The sequence below is a fragment of the Manacus candei genome, unplaced genomic scaffold, assembly GCF_025592945.1.
Source record: "Manacus candei isolate 608988 ecotype Guabito, Panama unplaced genomic scaffold, ASM2559294v1 h1tg000089l, whole genome shotgun sequence".
NCBI classification, from domain to species: Eukaryota; Metazoa; Chordata; class Aves; order Passeriformes; family Pipridae; genus Manacus; species Manacus candei.
Genome location: NW_026138137.1, coordinates 2,457,711 through 2,482,111, shown reverse-complemented (window position 1 = coordinate 2,482,111; position 24,401 = coordinate 2,457,711).

Genomic DNA, 24,401 nt, shown 5'->3' with positions numbered 1-24,401 from the left:
CTTATGCAGTACAAAAAAACAGGTGAAACTGAAGTGTCCAGTTGCACAGGAGAAGGCACTGCAAGGTGACATGGTCAGGAAGGGATGAGAGGTTTGTAGCAGCTCTGAGATGGAAACTGTCCCACAATTAAAAACCTGGAACTGGCTATAAAAAAGAGCCAGAGGGGCTGAAAGAGACAGAGAAGTTTTGTGTGTGTAGTACATGTGTCTGTGCTGGGTCTACAGGTGGGTATGAGAGCTGATTATATGTTGCTTTATTTCACTCCTCAGAGAAAAATCTGCTTAAAACTGGATTTTTTTTCAGTGGAATCCTCTTTTTTTTGCTTTAATGTTTTATTAACACGATTGTTTTTCTTTTGCCTTCGAAATAGCTTGATTTTTAAATGTAAGTTAGTACATGTGCAGGAAAATATCAGCAATAAATATCAGTAACAGAAACTGCCCTGAAATATGTCATAGTTGTCAAATCAAATATTTCATTTATTCATTTTTGACTCATAAACTTATTGCAACTTTTGGTATTATTGCAGTCCAGACAGGACCATTTTCAAAATGTAAAATATTTTCCAGACACAGGAAAATTAATTCACCTCATGGCTTTAAAAGTCAAGAAGTGAACCAAGACCAATTTATTGTCTCTGTTAAAAACTTCCTATGACAAACATCCATCTAAACATCTCCTAGAAATGTGTACTGACCCAAATCCCTGTGGATTTTATACTATCCATTAACTTACTTTTGAGGTCACAGTCTCCCTGTTACTGTTTACCTAAAGACCTCATGCCTAAAGCTTGTCTGCTTTTCCAAAGCATCAATCAGGCTGATAAAATCTATTTCTTCCTCCTATATATATATCTTGCCCTACTCATATCTTTAAACTCTCATTACTTCATTAACATCAGTATATTAAATATTATGAACATTCATGGTGCAGTTTAAATTAAAAATAGTAATAATAATTAATTGTAAGCTTTTCCTAGGCAACATTTGGGGTTCCTGAGGAAATTTCTAAGCTTTCCCTCTAAGTCTTTTGGTTGCTTCAAAGGCAAATATATGTATGTATGTATGTGCACATAAACTGTTCCCTTAAAAGAAGGTCATCCTAACTTTCAAACTCCATTTTATACCTTGTAAAGTATACATTGAAAAGTATAAAACACAAGCATGGGATACAGAAAATAAAACCCAAAACAAATGCAGACAACTGCATGGCCATCATGGACCATCTGATACTCCAGTGCCCTCACACAATGAAGGAAATTGAGTAGGGTTTTGGGGAAAGGAGGAAGGAAGGGACCAACTAAGCATCTGAGGCTGACTTGGAGGGTGGGGGAAGCAGGTGAAAACTGGGGTTTGAGAAGAAGGGAAAGTGAGTAGGTGAGAGGGTTTAGGAACCTCTGAGAGTGAAAGAGCTGGGAACAGGCACAAATGTTTTGCACCTTTGAAGCAGGCATGAGTAGAACCTTCATCTGATTCTTCAGTGCACCCCCAGCCAGGTCAAAGAATCACAGAATCATAGGATGGTTTGGGTTGGAAGGGACCTTAAAGATCATCAAGTTCCAACCCTTGCGCCATGGGAAAAGACAACTTTCACTAGATCGGGTTGCTTAAAGCCCCATCCAGTCTGGCTCTGACCACATTCAGAGATAGGGCATCCAAAGCTTCTCTGGGTGACCTGTTTCAGTGTTTCACCATCTTCTTCAGTTCTTCTGGAGCCAGGGCACCCTACCCTGTCCCTAAACTACTTCTGGACTCAGTTAGCTCCTTCTCCCACAATACACACTGCTACCACCTACCTCAATGGCCCCTGATTTTACCTTTGCATCTCCCATAGGGAATGGAAAGAGGAGGAAGATGGAAAAGGGCTCAGGAGACCAGGGATCAGGCCATCTTCTCATCATGTGCAGCAGCTATGGGATGTAGGACTCCTGCTGCTCCCATTCCATGGAGAAGGAGAGAGAAGGGGAACAAGACAATGTGGCTGCTGTACATTTCATGCAAAATGATCTTCTTGTGAACAGTGATGCTTCTTCTACCTCATGGAGAGAGGATGCTCCACTGCTTGCTCCAGTCTTCTGTGCTTCTGCAGATACTGCCTATGTCACCTATATTCAAAGCCAGGTCTGCAACGGGCAGTGGGTGGTTGTCATCCCATTAGACAGAGGGACATAAATGTGTATATCACATATTTTATATGTAGTGTGTGTGTTTAAGCTAGTCACCCCAGGCTGATGGTATAGTCAGTGAGATCCTTGGCAGACTGTGCACGTTGGAACCTCGGGTGTGATTCATGTCATCCTAAAGTAAACGCCTGTAATAGGCCAGGCAAATTGCACCCTAAAAGCACTTATTGCTCTTCCTTGACTATAAAGGGAACCTAGAGTGATTAGCACAGCTGTAGACAACTACTTTGTAGATGTTGAAAGATAAATTACATGAATCCCACCCTCTCATCTGTACAAACATCTGAAGAATTCACTGTAATGATGGTGGTTTAGCTGTGGCCTGCAGAGCACATGACAGCACCACGTGGAGGTCTCTGGCTGCTCTCTGCTGCTCAGCATCAGCCGTTTGCAGAGGTGCCTCAGGGCACCTGTTGCTGCAGTCACAAACAGACTCCTGGGAGGAAGGGGCCCAAATCTCAAAAGATTTAGAAATTCCTGAAAAGGATTCAATCCTTGGAACTATGCAGGGCCAAATTAGGACATTTCATTTTCAGGTAGAGATCAGAAAACAAGCCCTTTACTTCTTGAGAAGTCCAAGGCAATTTCTCAGGTGGGGGAACAAATCACTAATACGTCCAGAATTTCCGGAGGCTGATGAGAACAGTCACAGTCCTGTCCTTAGGAGCTGCCTAAAGGATCTGACCAGGGATGCATCCTATAGTTGTATCATGCCCTCCCTGAGGACCTGGGTCCTATGTTCATACAGTGAGTCAACCTCACCAAATAAACAGCAGAAAAGAGGAAATTTCTCACTGAGTTCCCAACTTTTGCCTTTCAAACATCATTTTACAATATTTTCTTTTAAGCCTACAGTCACAAGAAGATCTGGGATCTGTCTACCAACTTCTATGTATTTTTAATTTTTTCAAATGTTTGTACCTCGACAGTCTTTCCCCCCAAACCAGAAGGGGAGCCCTCACAATGGCATCTCTTCATTTAGATGGGGCACTCGACAGAGAGACATAAGGCACTTCCTTCTCCCTGGGAATGACAGTCATCATCTCTGGAGCATATCCCAGCTCTTGCCAGCACAGTGAGTGAGAGATTTCATCATAATAATTTTAATATCTTTCAAATGGCTGCATGGATGGATAGCAGTCCTGGAAGAACATACACTAGAGGGTAGTCAGGGAGCATGATTAGTATTGGGAACAAGTATTTTTCTTGGCAGAGGACAAGTGTGCCATTTGATAGATAGTGAAACACAGCAAGAATGCTGCTCAGTAGCAGATGCCAAACATTCTCTTGTGTGCATTGAAGAAAATTAGTTTTGTTTTGTTTTGTTTTGTTTTATGCATAGGGGAAGGGAGGGGGGCTTCCCACTGTCTTCAAGAGCACACATGGCAGTACCTACCTCTACACTGTGATCACAGCATCTGGGACCAGTGATGCTACTTCCCCCAGCCTCATTTATCAGGGTTAATAAACCATTTGAAAACAGTGACCTGGTTCTGATTTTGTTCTACATCTCTTTGGAGGGGTGCAAAGCTCCACCACTCTCATTTTTACACGTATACATGCCCAGTATCCTGTTTCCAGATAGGCATGTTTCAGGTGGAAATATTTGCAAAGAAAAAGAGAGGGTATTTCTGAGCAGTTTGTGTTCTCCTTTAAATTAAGCAAAACTTTATGTTGATGAGGTTTTGACTTGGTATGTTTTAATCTGTCAACATATACTTTGAAATAAAGTCACTTTAAAGAGAAAAAAATAGTATTTAATTTTAAAATAGTGTCTAGTGGGCACCCAGAGCAATGAGCTTTTGATAAATATTTCATAGAGATTTTTAGTGAATGCGTATCATCTGCTTTATACTACAGAGCCAGAAAACTTCTTGTCCAAGGTGTTGATGCTTTGAACCTAAGGAATCTCGAAGCCCACATGAGATGATGCCTTTGGAGTAATTGAAGCTTATGCCAAGAAGTTGATAGATTAGCTTTAGCATTATAAAATATTTAGCATTATAAAATATAATAGTTCTGCAATAATGCATGTATTAGAGTCCCAGCTATATATTTACCAGCACTTAATAAGCTTGTATTAAACTAGCCCAGGCTATGGAGGATGGCTCCTTAAAATCACTGTGGAAAAACACCAACAAACCATGGTGTTTCCAAAGCCATCACTGGGACCTTGCCATTATATTAACTTGCTGACAGTATTATACTTCTTAAGAAATAAAGTTCTGGGACAAAAAAAACTAGCTCTTGGGTGAGGAGAGGGATTGCCGGAATACCTGCTCCAGTGCAACACCACTGCTCTGAATCATCCAGGTGAAGCATTTCACTCCTGTCCTGAGCTGGCTTTCTAAGCTGTGGTCTCCTTGTGAGGGGACAGCTAGCTTTCCTCTAAAGCAGAGATAAGTGGACAACCTGGAAAGCTAAACAAATCCTTCCTTTTGAACTAAGCCCAAGAGAAACATCGGAGTGAAAGAAGAGCCATCACAAAGCTTTTCACCCAATTCGGAGTCTTCTAAAGTTTGGAAACAACACTTCATTCTTCATTCCTTTCTTTGGGCTTGTAAAAGTAGAAGTGTTTTCTCCTCCTCATGATTTTACACGTTCAGTCATGCTACCTGCTATACTTGGAACCGTGTTCCACATCCTTTCATGAAATTTCCTCCGACCTCTCTGTAAAAAGCCCTCTCACAGCAGTGCTTCCCCTTTTTTTCCTCCAAGGTCACTGCTCTCCCAAAAATTTGTATGACCTGTGACCTGCTGTGGCATTCTTCATTTTCTCCACATGAGCCTGTGTATTCCTCAAGGATACTTATTTTGCCACACATTTCATCACTGGAGAAGTAAACCGAAGCCCAACTGAAATTAATGGCAAAATTCCCATCAACTAGAACAGAGCCAGGATTTTGCTCAAAGTATTCAAATGAGGCCTCAGTTGGATGTCTGTGATGCAGATATTTCTGTGTGCAAGGGCAAATCACATCTGCTGTCTGCATTTAAAGCGCATTGAACAGCTGATATTTTCAGTGCTGTATTTCTTTCTAAAATAACCCATTTCATCTGACAACAATGTAGAATTTTTTATAGCAGGAAAAAAAAAACAAATTAAGAAACAATCTAATGTATGTAAAGGTTCTGGGGCTTTTTTTCTGTTATGCTGGCAAATATGTATATATATATTTGCAGATATCTTATCTACATGTTGCTGTTTCCTTGAGCACCTCAAACAATAAATCGAAACATGCCTCATGGTAACATTGTTGGGTATTTTTCTCTCACCCACGTACATACCTATGAAGGTTTAAAATACAACTCTTGAAAAGATTCAGGACTGAAGGGGGAAAATAATCTTATTATGCAACAATTTATTGTCCTGCCAAATGTGGGTGCCTTGGAAGCTTGAACAACCCGCCAACACACCTGTGTACATTGGCATTAAGCTAAATCAATAACAAAAAACAGGCCTGCAGCCAATTACCTGTCACACAGAGATTCATTTTAAGTGGAGATTTTACAAGCATAACTTGAATCATATCTAAGTAATAAGATAGTCCACACAAGAGATTTACAAAGATGTTTGAATTTAGAGTAATGCTTACTAAAAAGCCATGTGTAAGAATGTTATTAAAAAGCGCTCACTAGCCATAATAACAATTGATTTTCCTTCACGGCAGAGCAATTTGCAGTAACAGAGAAATGAGGGAAAAAAAGGTATTTTCTTTACATTACTGTTTCTTGAGATCACCTTCTTATATCAGACAGGTCAGAAAAATGTCACTCTCTGCTTCCAGGGTTTCATTGCCTTGATACATATACATCCCGTGCTAAGCATTTATTTCTTTGTTATGATTTTTCAGTTAGTTCTTTGATTGGTTAAAAACAATTGAGAACTCTAGTTTTTGTATTTGTGAGACACTGTATGTTTCAATTTCAATATATGATAAAGGTGCAGAGTACAGAGTTTAATTCATCTATTGGCCTTTCTGCTCACTTTTGTACCACTGAGCATTCAGTTGCTGTAGGTTTTGAGCTGTTCTCTGCAATCCTGTGTGCTAAATACTAATTGCTTGAGGTATATTCATTTATTACTATGAATCATTGTGGATTTAAAAAGCAGTGGTTTTCACGTTAAAGATGCTACTCACCAAAGCTGTAACTGATATTTCATGGAGCACCCATTTTCCTGGAATCCCGAAGGCTGGTATTAAACATGATGAATCAACAGTTCCTTTTGAAAAACCACCGTTTCTGCACCAAGGTCACTGAATGTCATCAGAGCACAACTGGTTTGCAGATTTCAGGACACGCTGGGACTTGCAGCTTGGAAGAGAGGACATCATATTTCCTCCCCTCAGAAACTCTCCCAGCTATCCTCCCACTGTTTCAGAGTTAGTTAATTTGGTCAAAAATGCCTTTTAAGTCTTCTGGACACTTATAATGAGATCACTTTTCCACTAGTATTATAGGGGTTTGGGGGTGATACGGTGCTCACTAGATGCTGGCATAACTCGTTGTAAAGATAGGAAATCTTATTTTGCCGTTGTTTTAGGTGCCATATCACTTTTGTGAGCTGGGAAAATTTTACATTGCTTCACCAGGAATTTGATCAAGTTAAATTTAGATTAGATATAAGGAAGAAGTTCTTTACTGTGAGGATGATGAGGCACTGGAATAGGTTGATAGAGAAATTGTAGATGTTCCATCCCTGGAAGTGTTCAAAGCCAAGTTGGATGGGGCCCTGAGAAGCCAGGTCTAGTGGAAGCTGACCCTGTTCATGGCAGGGGAGTTGGGACGAGGTGGTCTTTTATGTCTTTTCCAATCCCAACCATTCTATGATTCTATGATTCACTAAGAAAAATAATGATAATGCAATCTTGAAGATACATTAAACAGGATGCCACAGTGGCGAGTGCTGTATCTACTGACCTAAAAGATTGTTTTACCTTCTTCCATGCATCATTTATCATTTCCGTAGACATAAGGATGAAAGTACACAGAGAAAATGAAAATGTCAATCAGAAAGTCTCTGTACACCAGTGCCCTAACTTCTATTTCACAAGCATCAAAACAAGAGATCCTAAAGGCAGAGATGCTAAAAATAATAATTGATTTTATTTTTTTTTTAGCAAGTGATAAGAATTTTGTCCCAAGAACTAAAATTATCATAGGAAAATGGATTTTATTTAGAAGAGGAAGGAAATGGAAATGTGCAAAAGAGAAGTTACATTGTTTAAAGCTGCGTTTAGGAAAATTCTACCACAATATTTCTGATGGATATGAAAACAAGAGTTTACATTTGTGGAATGCAGGGGGAAAGAGGAAAAAATTAAAAAGATAAGAAAGAAACGCCCTGCCAGGACCATGCATGGTCAGGGAACATGGGACAACAAGAGGGTATGCTGAGAAATTCTGGAAAGGCCAGGCAAATAAATTCAAGCCTCTGGGATATACAGGAGCTGGAACGAATTCCATACAAGGCATCTCATGGCTGGGGTGAACCAGAGCAGTCACAAGACTGCATGGATGAGTGAGGAAAGTGAAGTTTTAGACGAAGATTAGGGAAAAAGAATGAGAAGAGATGGTAGAAACTGCAGAGGAATGAAAATGGGGAAAGACAGCAGGTGAAACCAAGAAATGCCAGCACAGTGGAGAGGGAGAGGATGAAGAATGCTTTATTATAAAATTTAATTTTTGTTCTAATGAGCATACCACTAGTTATTAACAAGTTCTTTTTTAACTTTAATATGTACTTTATCCTATTTTCCATATTTTCTTGTAAATGTAGACACCCTCAGTGACTGAAGATTATTGCAAATAGGGACACTCAAGACAACATTTCCAATTGTTTGTAAAGTCTTTTCCCTGCCAAACCTGACTTTGTACTCTGATTTTTATAACTATAAAGTCTGTGTTTTGTAATATTGCTGTATATTTGGGCATTTCCTCCTGAAAATGTTGTTATTCTTTAAGTATTAAGATGAAGGACATCAAAAATATTTAGGTGCTTCCTCTCAAATTGACTGATTCTTCAATACATTTAGAATAGTGTTGGTATTTTGTATATATATATATATATTGTTTATATATATTTTTATATATATGTAATTTGCAGCTTGAAGTCACTGCTAATGAGTAAATACACGCATTAATTTGCCCAAACTTTAATAGAGCATTTACCTGAGTTATTTTTTTTTTTCCATTTCAGAATCCTAATTTATTGCCTAACCATTATCTGAATAAGGATACTATTTGATCCAGAATCATTAAGTGTGGATGTATTTGTAGGTGGTCTTTCTCTGGACTTTACAGTATCTGGATCATGTTTCTGAGCTGGAGCTACACTCCTAAAGACCTGAAACAATGCTAAATGGTTTCATCAAGAGACCCTTGCAGTTATTGAAGGGCATTGTATTGTTGGGCTTCTATTTTTTATGGCATTGCCTGTAAGTCCTTTCATCTCAAAAGTAACTGAACTACTTCTTGTTTGCCCTCTGTGTGTACTGTCTTGGCTAAGAGGTGGCTCTGCTTTGCTGCCAGGCAAAATGCCTGACTGTTTTCAGCCAAAGCATAAACCTAGAACACACGATAAAGATTTTTTAAAAAAATTAAAGATTAAATAAAGATAAATCTTTTAAAATAGGTCATTTTCCAAGGGAAGGAAAAAGTATAAGAAAACCCTTACAGCTTCCTTTCACAACTTTAACACTGGAAATATTTAGAAAGCCTACAGCTCTCTACCAGGCAGCTTCTTTGAAGCCTCTATTTATTGAATGCAATAAATACTTAGGAGTTATCAGTATCTGTTGCAACCTGGCAGTATTCTCAGGTAGAGGATTAGTAAGTAATTAATGGAGAACTACTGAGTCAGAACTACTTCAGAGTGTGTCCCAGTTACAGTGTTAATAGTGGTGCAAGCCAAAGAGAGGGCAGGAATTTATCCTTGAGATCCAGTTCAAAGATGGCACCAAAATGCCAACGGCTCCTGCTTCAAGTTGAAAGGGTTGAGAGCTTCCGCCTTTGGAAAAAAAGCCAACAGATAAAGATGCTTTAGTTCAAATATGCCAAGTGCATATGTAACCTCCCCCAAGCTAGAAAGATTTCCTCATTGTTAAACCAGACCTTGACCTCAGATATACCATAATACACACCAACCAGGCACAAAATGTGTTTCAGCTCTTAACCTAAAGATGTCTGATAGGTAATTGCACAAAAAATTATGGTTACCCTGACGCTTACAGACTGGCCCAGAACCCTATTTGAAATCAAAATTTTCTAGTTGCTTTCTGGGAAATCATCTTCTTACGTTTTCTGTTCATTTGATGCTCAAAAAGCAGGTAGGATTTGCATGATATCACCTGCAACTAAAGGCATTTGTAAGTAGCAAACAGTTTGTGTATGATTCCTCTGTAAGGTGCAGGTGGTATGGTAAAATTTCTGAATGCAAAAAATTGTATGTTGACAAACACAACTGTGCTCCATAAGAGAAGCTAAAACATGCAGAATATTTACAATGATGTGTTTTAAAATGTGGAGCTGGTTTCCAAGTTTTGGATCCCTCAAAGCATTAGGTATCTTAATAATACATATTCACATGTTTATATTTATATTAGTGTGTGTATATTGAAGAGTAGTAGGAAAAATCAATTTTTTTAAAGTTAAACTGATATTTCATTGTTCTTATGCAGCTATGCTGGGCCACATTTTGCAGTGTGAAATAGATATCACCAAGGCATGTAACTTTAAGCAGTCGATGGTGAAACTACAGACATTTTCATATAACATGCCATGGAGCAAAGTTATTGCATTCTTCAATATTCTTGTTTGAGACCACTTCTGACTTTTATGATCACCCTAATTCAAACTGAAGTAATAGAGAATGTGTCAATACAACTTTCCCTTTAAGTATTACTAAGGAGCATGCAGGAGCCCACATGTTTGCTTAACTGGCCCTGCAACCAACACTGCTAACAATAAAACCAGAAGTTCAAACTCAGTTCCTTGCTTTCAAGTGTGCCCTTCAAACAGCAAATACCAGTTTATCATCCCCCTAAAACAGGGTGCATGTTAACCAGGAATAAATCCAATGTATCTACACCAAGGTACTTAGCACACAAGATACCAAATCATTTCACTGACTTTTTTAATACATACTTTTTACCAACAGTAACAGCTACTCGTGGCATGTATGTGTCCATGTGTGAATGTGTCTCAGAGACATACAACCTCCCCCACCCTGTGTTTTCAAGGACCATAATATACTGCCTGCTTCCTAGTCCTGCAGATACCCTTGAAGTGGAATAATGTTTAACAAAGGGCAATGCTGCGGGAAAACTGCCAACAAAATGAAGGGTGGGGGAAGTCAGTCAAAGCATTCTGATGAATATTTTTGTACCTCTAAAGACACAACTATTATACAAACATTGACCTGTTTGTCAAGCAATCACAGTTTACTATTGCTTAAAGGTCACAGAAGTTTCCAAGATTATTAAATAATGCATGGAGCCAAAGACCAAGGATATTATTTAAACAGTAGAGGTAACTTTTGTTAGTGAAGGACAATATGATGACAATGTCCCTTTATTTTCCTTGAAATTTTGTCGAGTTTGCAATGTGTTATTGTAATGGCCCATTTCAGCTGAAAGAGAGAACTCTACTGCGGAAATGGGGCTCAACAGTACAATAAAATATTATCTACATTTTTCTCCCCTTTTGTGTACTTTTGTCAGTACATGATTTATATTTTTTGGAGGCATTTCAGTGGTACTAGGGAGTAGCAGTCTATCCCATACATAAATGAATGCAATGATCTATCCCTGTTTGTCTTTGCAATGAGGGTTATGAGTCAGTGCAAAAAGTGCTTTGCAAAAATTTAGAGTATGTGCTGTGAACTGACAGGAAGTAGTAGAAGCTTTCAAAACCCAGTATCTACTCAGGCTCCTGTAAAGACAGTCTTGTTCTAATAAAAACTGCACCTACTGCTTCCCAATGACTGCAGTTCCTTCATCTCTCAGTAGGTCTTCCAGGTCACCCCTTCATTGACCTTTGGAGGTGCCTAGCTCTAGTTATTCCCCAGACCCAGGGATTCAAGGATATTTACAGCTGCCCACATAGAGTCCAGCATGGTTTTACTCCCCTCACTGACAGTGAGTTTCTGCTAAGCGACAGACATTGTCCTGCTGTCATTGTCCTGGAACAGAGCCAGAGCTCAGGGAAGAATGACTTAAGCAAAATCATAACCTGAATAGCTCATCATCAAATCATTGTTGTTCCCTGCCCAGAAATACCTCCCAGGTCACTGTCCCTGCAGAAGTGCCATGTTGAAGGGCTGTTACACTGTGACACACCTCAACAGCCCTTAAAACAGGTAATCATTCAACATCCACCAGCACCTCCCAGCACTGTAAAACAAAAGCTAGCAAGGCTTCCACATCCTTCATTCTTCATAGATTACAACACAGAAATCATTGTGGTCCCCAAAAGGCAGGACATTTGGAGAACAATGCCTTTCCTAAATAATCCTCTACCTTCCCTCTTTACTGATCTCCACACTGCATAAAACTGGTTAATCAGGGCCATCGTCAAGAGGAAGACTAAGCAGCAGCAGAAGTAGTTCCTCTCACAGAGGCAGTCCCATCTGATACAGAGGATTGTGCTCCATGGGCACCAAGCTCCAGGCAGCCACCTTTTTGACCAAGATCAAGAAGGACACATTTTCCCACCTTGCTAAGCAGCTGCAAGGCTGTTCTGAGATCTCCAGTAGGCTGAACCTGGGAACTTCACCAGAAACCACAATCAAGACAATTACAAAGGTTTTGTTCCATCACTGAAATAATCAATAGTTCTCTTCACATCTAAAATTTGCAGCCATGTATAAACTGGAATATCGTGGAGGTGAATAATTACTGACAGAATTTCTTATTTAAACTAAATACTAAGAAGAGCAGAGTCTGGAATTGGGATGGATTCTAGCACCCAGTGCAATATTTCTGTTTGGCTGGTGCTTGGCTCCTGTTAGTTCATTTTTATGAACATTTATTTTTGGAAGAGTCACAACTAATGGTCTGCTTGATTGCCAGGGTCTCCAGTGACAAATTGAGGGAAAGAAAAAGTGGAAACTTCAGGGGACTAGTGAGAACTAGAAAAATTCTAGCCTTATTCCTCTGCTGACTATGACTGAGCATATTCTCTCATCAAAATGTCCATAGGTCACTTAAAATAAAATGAATAAAAATATGATCTCTTTTACATGAAAGACAGCTGCCTGACAAGAAGCATTTGGTCACATGACAGGGCAATTGAAGTTATCATCAAAACCAAAAAATAATCTAAAAAAAAGATAATAATAAAAAGGCAGTGTCTTTGAAGAATAATTTCACATTACACGTGTAACTACATCACAGAATGGCTCTGACATTCCAAGAGACACCATTTCTTTGGGAAATCAAGTCATTAGCTCAATTTGTGGAGCAGGTAGGTACCCAGTGAAACTGGTAGTCAGACTTTCACATTTGACTTTAGGGCTGAAGCAAGATGCCTTCAGAGGCAGGAGAAGGAAGAATTCATTATTAGTGGGACTGGCAGATACAGAATTATGCCTGGCAAACCCAAAATACAATTCTAAGAACCACTTTTCTACTGAAAACTTAGTGGCATTTGAAAGGGCATGCAGTAACTTTATTCTTTATCCCAGTATAACACAAGAGGCACATTCATTTGTATACCCTGCAGACTCCTCAAACAAGCCATTGCCCAGGGCACTGTCTGCCAGACCCACCCTTGCCTTCCCTATGATCTAGGGGAGAAAAGCACGAAATGAGAGCCAGGAGGTTCACCTCTCTGGGTGCAACCTGATGGCACTGCAGTGGGCATGTCTATTCTGGCAGCGGCGATCCCTGTAACAGCTCCCGGTGCAGGGTAATGCCAGGAGGAGATACCACATCAGGTCACGAAGGCAGGAGATCCCAATTCATAGGCTACAAATCCTCTCTCACAGCATCCAGCAGCAGCACGTGGCACAGATCCAGTGCAGCACCGTGCTCCAGTGGGTCATACAGCTGTGCGTGGTACCTAAACCTCACTGCCGCCGACTTTAAGCAGTGACTCATCTCAGCAAAGGCAGAGAAACATCTAGGAATGTAAACTGGTGCAGGGGAATTTAATATACCTTGAACCTACATGAAAATAAGACTAGGCTTCCCTCATTCTTTCTTATCCTCATTGTTCAATAAAAAATATTTAAAAAAAAAATAAAAAAACCCAAGCAATCTGTAGAGTATAAATCATGACTTGATAAATGTAGGTCCTTAGAAGCCAGTTGTGTAAATACAGATACACCTGCAGGCCCTGATAACCAGATTAGCAGCAACAGCTGCCAGACCACGCATCAACAACCAAGAGATATTGTTGTGTCCTGGCCAAAGAAGTTTCCAGATTGACTCTCAGGTGCTTCCCGTTAGTGAGAACAATGCATCATGAAAGTAGATGATCTTCATTGATCTTGAAAACTTAACATTTTTCTCCTTGAATGTATACAATGAGGTTTGACACTAACATTAGTTCACAGTATCTCTGCTGTACAAAGGGATTGGACTTTGTCTGCTGGCAGCTGGGAAGGATTTCTGTGAGGGGAAAAAAAAAAGAGGTGTCTGGATTTGGTATGACCTCATATAAAAAAGTATATCCTTATTGGATAAGAACCCAGATCAACTTATTCATAGTTGTCCTGCCACACCTGTTCTTATTGATGATTAGAAACTAAAATTAACATTTTTTTGTGGCAAAACTCCACTTGAATCACAAAACAAAATCTGATGAGCCTCAGAGAGACTAGTAATACAAGCTAGACCTAAAAGTACACAAAGGAGGCACAGACCTGCGAGGGGTTGGGGGAAAGATAGTTGTCTGTGTTTGGGAAAGAAGCTCTGTGTCCCTACAAAGCTTGGAAAACAAGTTTAAGGTTACTGACCTTATTTCAGCACTGTGCTTGCCATTCTTTCTGGGGGAAAGACAGTTCACAAAAAAAATACCATAAAATCTGGATGCTTCTGCACTGCTGGGGCTGTGGAGCTGAGCAAGACCTAACACAGTCCCACTCCTCCTCAGCAGTGCCAGTCCCAGCAGGGTTGATGTGCTGGGCAGAGCTGGGGGTTGGTAACAGTGTCCATTGGCAGCACCCAACACACCAAGACGTGGGATCATCCAAGGAGTCTGATCAGGAGCAGAAGGAGATGGGGCCCTCACTCCTGTGGCATTGTCAGGACAAGGTTTGACAGCCCCAGGTTGAGCTGAATTAGAGCTTCTGGACCATGGGCAGGGGTGGGTGGAGGCTGGGTTGGGCCAGTAAGTGCCCTCAGGGTCCTAACAGCTTCCTTTATAGGAAATATCTGAAAAACCTTATAACCTGAGACACCCAATATATGTGATAATTCTCCCCCAAAAGACCCAGGTATGAGCTAATCATCCATGAACTTATCTTCCATGATGGATGTGAGGACTTAGACAAAAAAAAAATGTGTCTTGAATCAACTCTAGTGAACTAGGTGACTCCCTTCTTGGCAAGAACATCTATTCAACCTAAAACAAGGTAAAAGTAATGCAAGTTAAAATGCTGATGGGATAGGAAAAGTAGAGTGGACATCTGTTCCAAACAAAATAATTGAAAGAACTGCAGAATTTTTGGATTATGGATGTGTACTCTCTTCACCTAAGAGCTCTGGAATGGAGATGCATGAATATGGACTCTCTTCTGTGGGTAAATTGGTGTGAGGCCAATTCAGGCTTCCCACTCCCAGTCAAGTGTAACTGCACTGTAGATACAGTTGGAGTATAATAATTAATATGCATCAGAGAAATTGCTTTATTATAAGATGTATTATGCTGTAAAGACATGTAAAAATAATTTTAAAATACTTAAAAGATGATTCCAGCTTGTTGTGGCCTGTTGCAAAGCATTTATAAACTGGAGTACTTACAATAGTTCATGCATGTCTCTGCATGTTACAACGGTACATCAGAGAATTTATTTATCAGAAAAAAAACAAACTCTGCTAAGTCATTTTAGTGCTTATAAAGGTTACTGTCACTTACAATTTTGCCAGATTTTATAAGGCACAATACCAGATTGTCACATGGGAAAGGCTTGTAGATTCAAGTCCTTATTCTTCTCTCTAACGAGTGCTGGAACCAGCACATTTGGGACACAGAGGTTACGTCAAAGCCTTCCAACTCTTTGAAGGATAATTAGCATACCTGCATAATCACATGGTCTACCTTCTATGCATTCGTGTTAAGGAGAGGACATCAATCTAACAAACACCCAGCGGCTGACAATTTTCATATATGTGTGTATATATATATATATATATGTGTATATATATATATATATATATATGATAGTTCTCTGTAAGATACAGTATTCCACCTAACAGCTGCAGAAAACTCCTTGCCACATTCCCAATCCCTCCATGGAAACAGCTGCATAATTCTTTTCCTGCTGTACTAGGTAGGAGTGTTCTGCTGAGGATATGATGCTGTTGGTTGTCACTTTCTATTGTTTCAGTAGACAATCTAGATCACTAGTTTATTAGAGGGTATATAAGAATTACAAAAGGTAGCCAATAAATAATACTCTAATAGAATGATTTATGTCTGAAAATGTTTGAAAGTACTTGTAGATATGTCTAGAGGTTATCTAAAACAGATATCTGGTTCAAGAGAATGGTGTACAATGATGTTCATGATCTATGTAAGACTCTCCTCAGCAAACAAACCACAAAGGAAATAGTGGATATAGGAATACCTGCAGGTCTTGGTGTAGTAGACTTAGAGGAGATACTCCTCTCTTCACTGTCTGGTATGCAAAGAGACTATAGGGCCATGCATCAGCAAGGTTCCCCTCTCTGGTGTTAGTGTAAAGGCAGGGAAATAATCCAATCAAATGGCACATACCAACTGGCCCTTTCTCTACAATTTTCTCTCCTTTGTCAGTCCGAGTTTTCAAAACTGGAAACATATGACAATTGCATCAATAACACGACAGTGCCCCAACAAGCATGATGAGCACTGTGTTCTCTCTATCCAATACACCAATGGCCAAGAAGACACGACCTCTCAGATGCGACCTGTGCTATTTGTGCCTTTGGCTCCTTCCAAAGTCTACGCTGATTCATCCCTTAGGGGCCTGCATCTACTTTCAGTCTTTTCTGCACGTAATTCTAAATATAAGCTTTTACCTCTGAAGTCCTCACCTGCCCTGTGTATTAGGTCTTTCATGGTGCTGTGCTGCCAGGCTGTTGAGCTGTGGACACTAAAAGGAGTCCACAGGAAGAGAGCACTCTTGGGTACAACTCCAAGCATGTCCACAGTGTTTTGATGGAGAAAGCAGGGAAATCACAGTGTAGAAACAAATATATACAAGCCGTAGTTCTTGGTCTGCAACCAAAATGAATAGCCATATATCCTGGACTGAGATGTTTCAGAGACCTATGGACAAAGCCTGTGTTATTGTAATAGAGTGTTTTCTCAACCTATGTCCAGAGAAGCTTATACTTCATTAAAAAGCCATTGTCAAACAGATTCTATAAATGGATAATAGCCCTAATAAATTTTATTACTTACTGTAAAAACAGTAACATAAACAAAGCACATTAAGCAAGCCCTTTTACCTACAGAAAACATATCAGAACTATTTTCCTGCAAGATCTAATTAGATTAAGATTTCATTTTCAAAACAGAAGAAAATAAGTATTTTACTTGGGGGAGATTTGGCTATAAGTCAGCAACAGGTTTGTTGTGGGTTTTGTTTGGTAGTTTTGTTTATTTGTTTTTTGTTTTATCAAATGGCAAATTTGCCCAGGTAATAAAGAAAAGGAGCACACTGGTGATAGTACTTACTTAAAAGGAGAAACTCAACTATGTGCTAAAACATCAAAAGATCAATTGTTGCATTTTTAAAACAATTATATGGTTTTCTTTAATGTTTCATACTGCACAAATATTTTTGCAAACAGTAACATGCATATATGCATGCAAATGTTAAGGAGCCGTAGGTCCTAGTGTCTGCCTCTTCATTTCATATGTTTATAAATGTGATACTTAAGTAAGTTTTAAACTCAGATCCAGTCTATGCAATCCTCGAAACGGCATTTTGATTTGGGGAAATAGTACCTTCGATTAGGGCTGCAATGAAGGCATGAAGTTGCACCAAGCTCTTTGAGATTCTATTTGATATCTGTAAAATGGGAGATTAATTCCCTCCAACTGCTGAGCGTATAACTGGTGTAAGGGACCACGAGTCCATTGAAACCAAGGAGAGTCCCCACTGTATTTGGCAGGGCTTGAGCCCTCACTGTTTAGGCAGAACAAGAAATGGAATTTCCCTGGCAATTTATACACAATTTTCCACTGCAGCAACAGACTGGTGTGAGGGTGCGAAGGATCTTGGTATGAGTCAGATCCAAAGATGATATCTAGCTCCACTCTCTGGGCTACACAATGAAAGCAATGATTGTCTTCAGTTGTGTCATTTCTAGGACTCTTCCATCCATGATCCTAAACAATGAACTCCTGGGAACCTGTATGTGCTACAGATGAAGCACTATCTGCCTGTCCCTGCATTTGGCTCTCTAAGGGACTATAAGGCTAACCTCTGGTTGCCCATTTTTATGAATGGGTCAATTGCAACACACATCACCTTTGCATGTTTGAGTGGCTGTTTTAGCCTTCTCTGTTAAGAGTAAGACACTCAACCACCCACAACAGGAGAAAGCAGCAATAAGGACAGTATTGGTTTCCTAGTTGCACCCATCATTTGTGTCCATGTATCCAGGTTTTAGCATACATAGGAGCATTGTAGCTCATCAGTGAGACTGCATTTCACAGCTTTTTGAGAGCCTTTATTAGCCAGAGTGCAGCTACTCCCTGCAGCTCCATTCCCAAGCTACCTTGAAACCCACTAACCTGGATCGTGGGAAGTGTCATTGTGGAGTGGTCAGCACCATCTGTCTAAATAGGCTTATAACACTCTTAGATGTGTCAAATCCCTATCCAGTGTGCCCAACTCATTTTTGCTGAGGTCCTCCAACTGGTTTCATCAGATTCTTCTATTGTTACTGAGAAAGGGGAAGAAATTTTATTATATATTTTTAGTCTTCTTAAAAGAAAGCATCTCCTTCAGTTCTGGGAGAAGAGTGTCTTCATATCTGGGAACTGCTCCAATGCTGTCTACTTATTCCCTCATGACAACAGGAGCAGGGTGGTAAATGCACAGTCCTCTGCAACACTGCAGGAGGGACTCACACTCGGGACAACAGTGAAGTACAAGCTGAGTTTACTCAGACACCAGATTTCCCCATTACTCCCATGTTATCTTTAATATTCCAGATGTCCTCAGTGTCAAAACACCAGAATATCTTTGTTCTAGTGATAAAATTCAACAGCCCAGTGAGGGGAATTCACCACCATTCAGGGAGAAATCCAAACTTGAGGTGTTTAGCTGAAAGTGGGCTCCCCTTTCATTTTAATTTACTCATCATATAATCAGGAGGGAAAGTGATGTGAGAAATATTGATGAGCAGTGAAAAAGGAGGAAAGGCAAATTCTGTACTCTGCTGAATGAAAGAGAGGATGATATGAAGGGGCAGAATTTTTCTGCACTACAGCTGGTACAGAAAACAAAGAGTTTCATTCCAGATAATATTTAGGGGGGAAAATCCCTTTTTAACTTTCAGAAACAAATAATTTTTTGAAGTGCATATAAATAAAAATATTTTATTTTTGTCTGCAGATTTTAGAAGAATACTGAGAAGAGGAGGAAGTGATGGAATGAGGGAGACAGAAGAAACACCACTTCATGCTCCAGATTTCCTAAGAATAAAAGTGAAAGAAGAACCTCGTTCCTATGATAAGCTAATGGGTGACAGTAGAGAATATTTCAGTAGAAAACAAATCAGCCAAGGGTAGAATAATATTGTACAGAGATGGATTATCCCCTTAGGACGCTACACAACAAGGAACTTAACACCTTGTTTTATTCCTGCTGGAGATGTGTTAAAGCAGTGGTCTAAACATTACCAAAAAAAAAGAAAGAATGGTTTTAGGGCAGATCTCTGCTACTTCAGTTTTTCTCTTCATCTGACCCAAACCAGAATGAAAGCTTTGCAAAATGAACCCTGATTTCAGAGCTCCAGACCAACTCCTCCACCCATTCCTATGTCCATCAGACTTAGGCATTTCTCTAAAACCAGTACTATGCAGCTACCCTGCAGCCTCAGCTTCCCCCAGTACTGCGCTTCAGGCTGTAAACTACACCCAGTATCCAAGTCTCAATGAAGAGACCTTTCAACCCATAATGTGAATTGGTCAGTTGCTTTACTTAAAAGCAAAGATAAAACTAACAATTTGGAAATTGTCTATAGCATGTTTGCAGTGCTGCAAGAGTGCTGCTCCTGCTCTTGCCCTTCCTCTGTATCAGTCCCCTTCCAGACCCACACTGCTGATGCCCTCCCTTGCAATTGGCTTTCCAAAGGAGAGGAGCCAACATCACACAGTGGGGCTGGAAGGAGCCCTATGACATCTTTCTTCCCCAAGGTATCAAAAAGAAGTAATTTAAGGGCACTCTGATAGCTCAGAGATAGCTACCCAATTTGTTTGGAGAAAGTATATGAAAGCTTTCCTACTTCAGAAAACCAAAGAATCAGGATAAATGTTTCAAAATGATACTCTTATTTCCTGGCATTTCTTTTTTTGATTCAAACTCAAAACTACAAGACCCATTTTTATGTTACTTTCCGTCTCAGGTTTATCAGGGAATTGTGGAAAAAGAGAGAGGCATTGAAACATTTCAAAGTTACAGAAACTATCTGTGCGAGACTGACTGTAAGTTAAGATGAAAAAATCAAAAGTGGGCAGTTGTGTTCTTGTTTATCCCGATCTCATCCACCCACATGGTAGCAAAATAGGCACCATGCTGAAATTTTGTGGCAAGAGGCTATTGTGTGGGCTTAGAATAATTTAAGAATTGATTGTCAGCCTGTTTCTTGGCTTCCAGCTATGAAATAATGCTCTAACTAGAGTGTAGTACACTGAAGGACTCATTACAGACTTTAAAGCTGTCTCATTTTCAATTATGAATATTAAAAAGAAATGCTTTGAGTGACTCCTGTGTTATAATTAATACTCTAGGTTTTGGGTTGTTCTGTTGGTTTTTTGAGGTCTGTTTTAAAGATGCTTTCATAACTTACTCCTGAGTTAGTTCCCCAAAACCACTGTTCCTGTTTATATCAGTGGGGAAATTCCCAGTGGAAAAACTAATCAGACCCAAGTTAATGAAAACAACACCCCCATTTAAAACAAAGTCCTAGCCTTAAACAATCTTCTAGCGTTGCCTCCTTGTGTACATCCAAGACAAAATTTTATAGTCTGCATGTTCCAACCTTAAAAAAAAAAATCCTGATTATTTATTTATGCCCTTTTTGTTTAAGAAGTTAAATCCCCAGAGCATCTCAATTTAGATCAAAAGCAAGCTACCAAACTTCACCTGGCACACCTGCGCTGTGTGATTTCTTAATTACCTGCCTAACATTCCCAGAGCTACAAGGCAGGGATGCAGGACTCTTTTAGCACACAGTCAGATCTCTGAAATGCACCTCGTGTAGCAGAGCCTTTCCAGAACGCCCGAGGTGGTAACCAGCACTAAGTGATCCCACATCCCTACAGATACTTGCCTTTCAGCAAATTGCTTTCTCACAGGTTTTCTCACGAAGGCAGGGACCTATCGTGGGGTAAGAAACCTGGAGAAAATGAGGGATTTATGAGCTTCTTGAGGAAGGTTTTCCCCTGTCTGGCAAACGACAAGGAGTAGCTACATGTCAGTAAAAACAAAGATTAGGACTAGGCCTGTTACAGGTTGTTATTGCTTATGCTTACCATGCAACTGCCTAGGCACCAGGAGAGAGTGTGGCCACCTATGTCAGATACCAGGGAATCCTTCAGTTGGAAGCCCTGGTCATGGAGAGCACAGAATCTAAAGAGACACACTCAGAGCAGGAGAAAGTGGTATGACAAGGACAAGGCTGATTTGAGGAGGCACACATCAATTTTTTGCTGAGACAACTTTTCTTGGCCACATGATGTTTTTGCACACAAAACCTCTCTCATGTGTTAGTTGTGACTGTCACTTTGCCTAAATGCTGACGGGTTGTTGACATGTCCTTTGTCTGGCTGAGGAACATGCACACCTTGTCAGATGTGGGTTCAAATCACCCATAATGTTTATCTTGCACATGCAATGAGAATTATACACATGCAGAAGATCAGTCACATCTTCAACTTCCCTGACACCAAGAACTTGCAGTGTTGTGTCCTCAGGTGTCCACATTTTAATACGAGATTCACTGCCATTTCTCATTTATGGTTGTTTGGATAGTAATTAGGCAACAAATATTACAGTTTCTTTGGCCATTTGTCAATAGTGTAATTTTATTAATTGGCCAAAGCATTGACTCTGTTACCCTGAATGTAATTTATACTGCCAAGATGTGATGGCATCTCTGTTGGTACAGTGAAAATATATGGAAACAGTGGAACTTCTGGAAGGAAGTTAAAGGTAAGCATTAGCAATAATAGTTTATGTGTCTCTGTAATACACAGGACCCCCAGCACAATCAGAATTCTTTACATATAACAGATGAGGCAGAGGAACAATACACAAACACGCAATAGGTGTGACAACAGCCTTTCATCTACAGGCAGGTCATTCATTGTGACCCACCTGTAATGGAGACAGAAAACATTAAATTTTATTACAAAAATGTATGTCTTTTTATGAAAGATTTCAGGAGAAAACATTTTTAGTTATGTCTTTCAGAATTCACTTTTTGGTTAAGAAACATTTTCATTGCCGAGAAAATTGCCAAAAAAATGCAAAGTCACAGCTGGGATTAGAGACGCACTGAGAAGACTGTGCAGGACCTGTTTCAAGCAAAAACATCCTCCTGATATGACTGCAGGATTTTTGCAAAATCCTCAATGGATTAAAATTTCAAATAATTTGGCAAGGGATGCTGTAGGGCGTCTTACATTTAATAAAATCAAGGAGAGGTTCAGACACACAGAGATTTGGGTAATCAAGGAACTACTTAATGTTCTACATGTAATTTTAGAACTTCTATATAATCTTGAAGACCCAACCAACAAGACTTATCATTATCCTTTGAAATTACAATATTCTACAGAAATTCTACAAAAACTCCTGGGGCATGGAGATGTTTTTTAAAAGCAAGGCACTTTGTAGCAGGGCACTTCCCAGCTTTCTCCATGTAATAAAAAAAATAACCTGACTTATCAACAAGAAATCTATCTGCTAAAGTTAATGAGGAACATCTGTTGGTCTACTGGGAGAGACATTGGAAAAATGGGTGGGAATTTCCAACTTTAACTATGCTGCCACTCCCACAATACTCAAGTCAACAGAAAAAAACTGTCAGCAAAAGGTCAAAGTCATTAGTAGAATTTTTTTTCATCTACAGAGAGACAGATGAGATACCTATAATTTCAGATACATTATTTAGGATTTTCCAAAGTTCTCATTAAGTTAATTTATCATATAATGCCTATCTTTTGGAGTAATGTTTTAAAGGCTTGTGAGACTACTATGTACACAGGACTGTAAGTGAGCAACAGGCTCAGATTCACAACATAACTTGGTGTAAAAAGCCTCTTAAAACATCAGTCAAGTCAAAATAATTGCCAATGCCCCACAGGTTCATGATCCCAAGCCACTTGCAAGGCACATTATCTTAGGTAATACACTTTCAGAGTGGGAAAAGCCCTCATATTTGCCACTGGCTAAGGCCATACATGAGCCATTATTGCTGCTTAAGTGATGCACAGAAGTTCGTAAGATTACCATAATTTGATTGTGACTATGAGTCCTAAGAAGTCATGATCTAAGGCAATTAAATTTCTAGGTGAATGATAATGCAAAATGCTCCCAGCATGCGGTGTCAGTCAACAGGTGCGTTTATGTGAAGTTCTACAAACACATTCAGGAAGTCTGACCTGAAAGACACCTTGGAGAAAGTGTTTTAATGAGTGAAGATGAGAAATGCTCATACGCTGTGTTCCATGATGTTAATAACTTTGAGCGATTTGAAAGCTTTTTTTGTCCACACTTGATACAAAATTTAGCTCTTCCAACCCGCAAAACAGGTTTTTATCTCAGTTTTAAGTAGTATTGACTATAATGTGTTTGAGACTAAAAGTAGAAAAATCCACTACTAGCCTTATGGTTTTCTTTCTCACCAAATTACCTGTTTAGGAAACAAATAGCATCAGCAGATACTATTTACAGGTATGACAACAGATTTTCCTAGCTCTGGGATGACTGTTGAAGTTTACATCTGTAAAGGCAAGTCCAGATCTAAAATATCTCTTGCAAATATTCATGGAATTCAAACAAATAACTGCAGGGATTTTTAAAGCAGACAAACAATTTTTACTTATGAACATTTCTGCATAAATATCATCTGTCATCATTGGCTGATATCCCTAGCTATCAGATATAATGGCTATTCCACTGTTCCCATCATCACATATTTCTGATTATTTAAATCATTATAAAAATGGATAAATGTAAACCTGAATTATCATAGAATTAATAGAATATGCTGAGTTAGAAGGGATTTATCAAGATTATTGAGTCCCACTCCTGGCCCTGAGCAAGACACACCAAGAATGACACCATGTGCCTGAAAGTATTGTCCTAACTCTTCTTGAACTCAGGCTTGGTAGTGTGACCACTTTCCTGAGGAGTGGAATTTGGCACAACATATATGAATTTCGTAGGTATTGCTGGAAACACCAACAATTACTGAGATTACTTGATTGTCCCATTTTAGGGTCCCAATATTGCAAAACTTTTGATGACTTGGCCGAACACTGACATGTCAGACACCTGTCTGAACTTGAAAAATCTTTTTTGGAAAACTTCAGCCAACAGAGTTCACCTACTGCCAAGGACAAGACCATGTAAAAAATACCTGCCTTGTCCATGTTAAAACCCCGTGGTAACCCCCTGTTTTCAAAACTCTAATGCCTGTATGCTTTGGAAAACACAATTGAATTTTGGCATTAAGTTGTGGGTTATCCCTGAAACACAATCCTTATAATCTCTGTACAAATCTACAAAATCTACACCAGGGAACTATTGCAACTGTTAGAAAA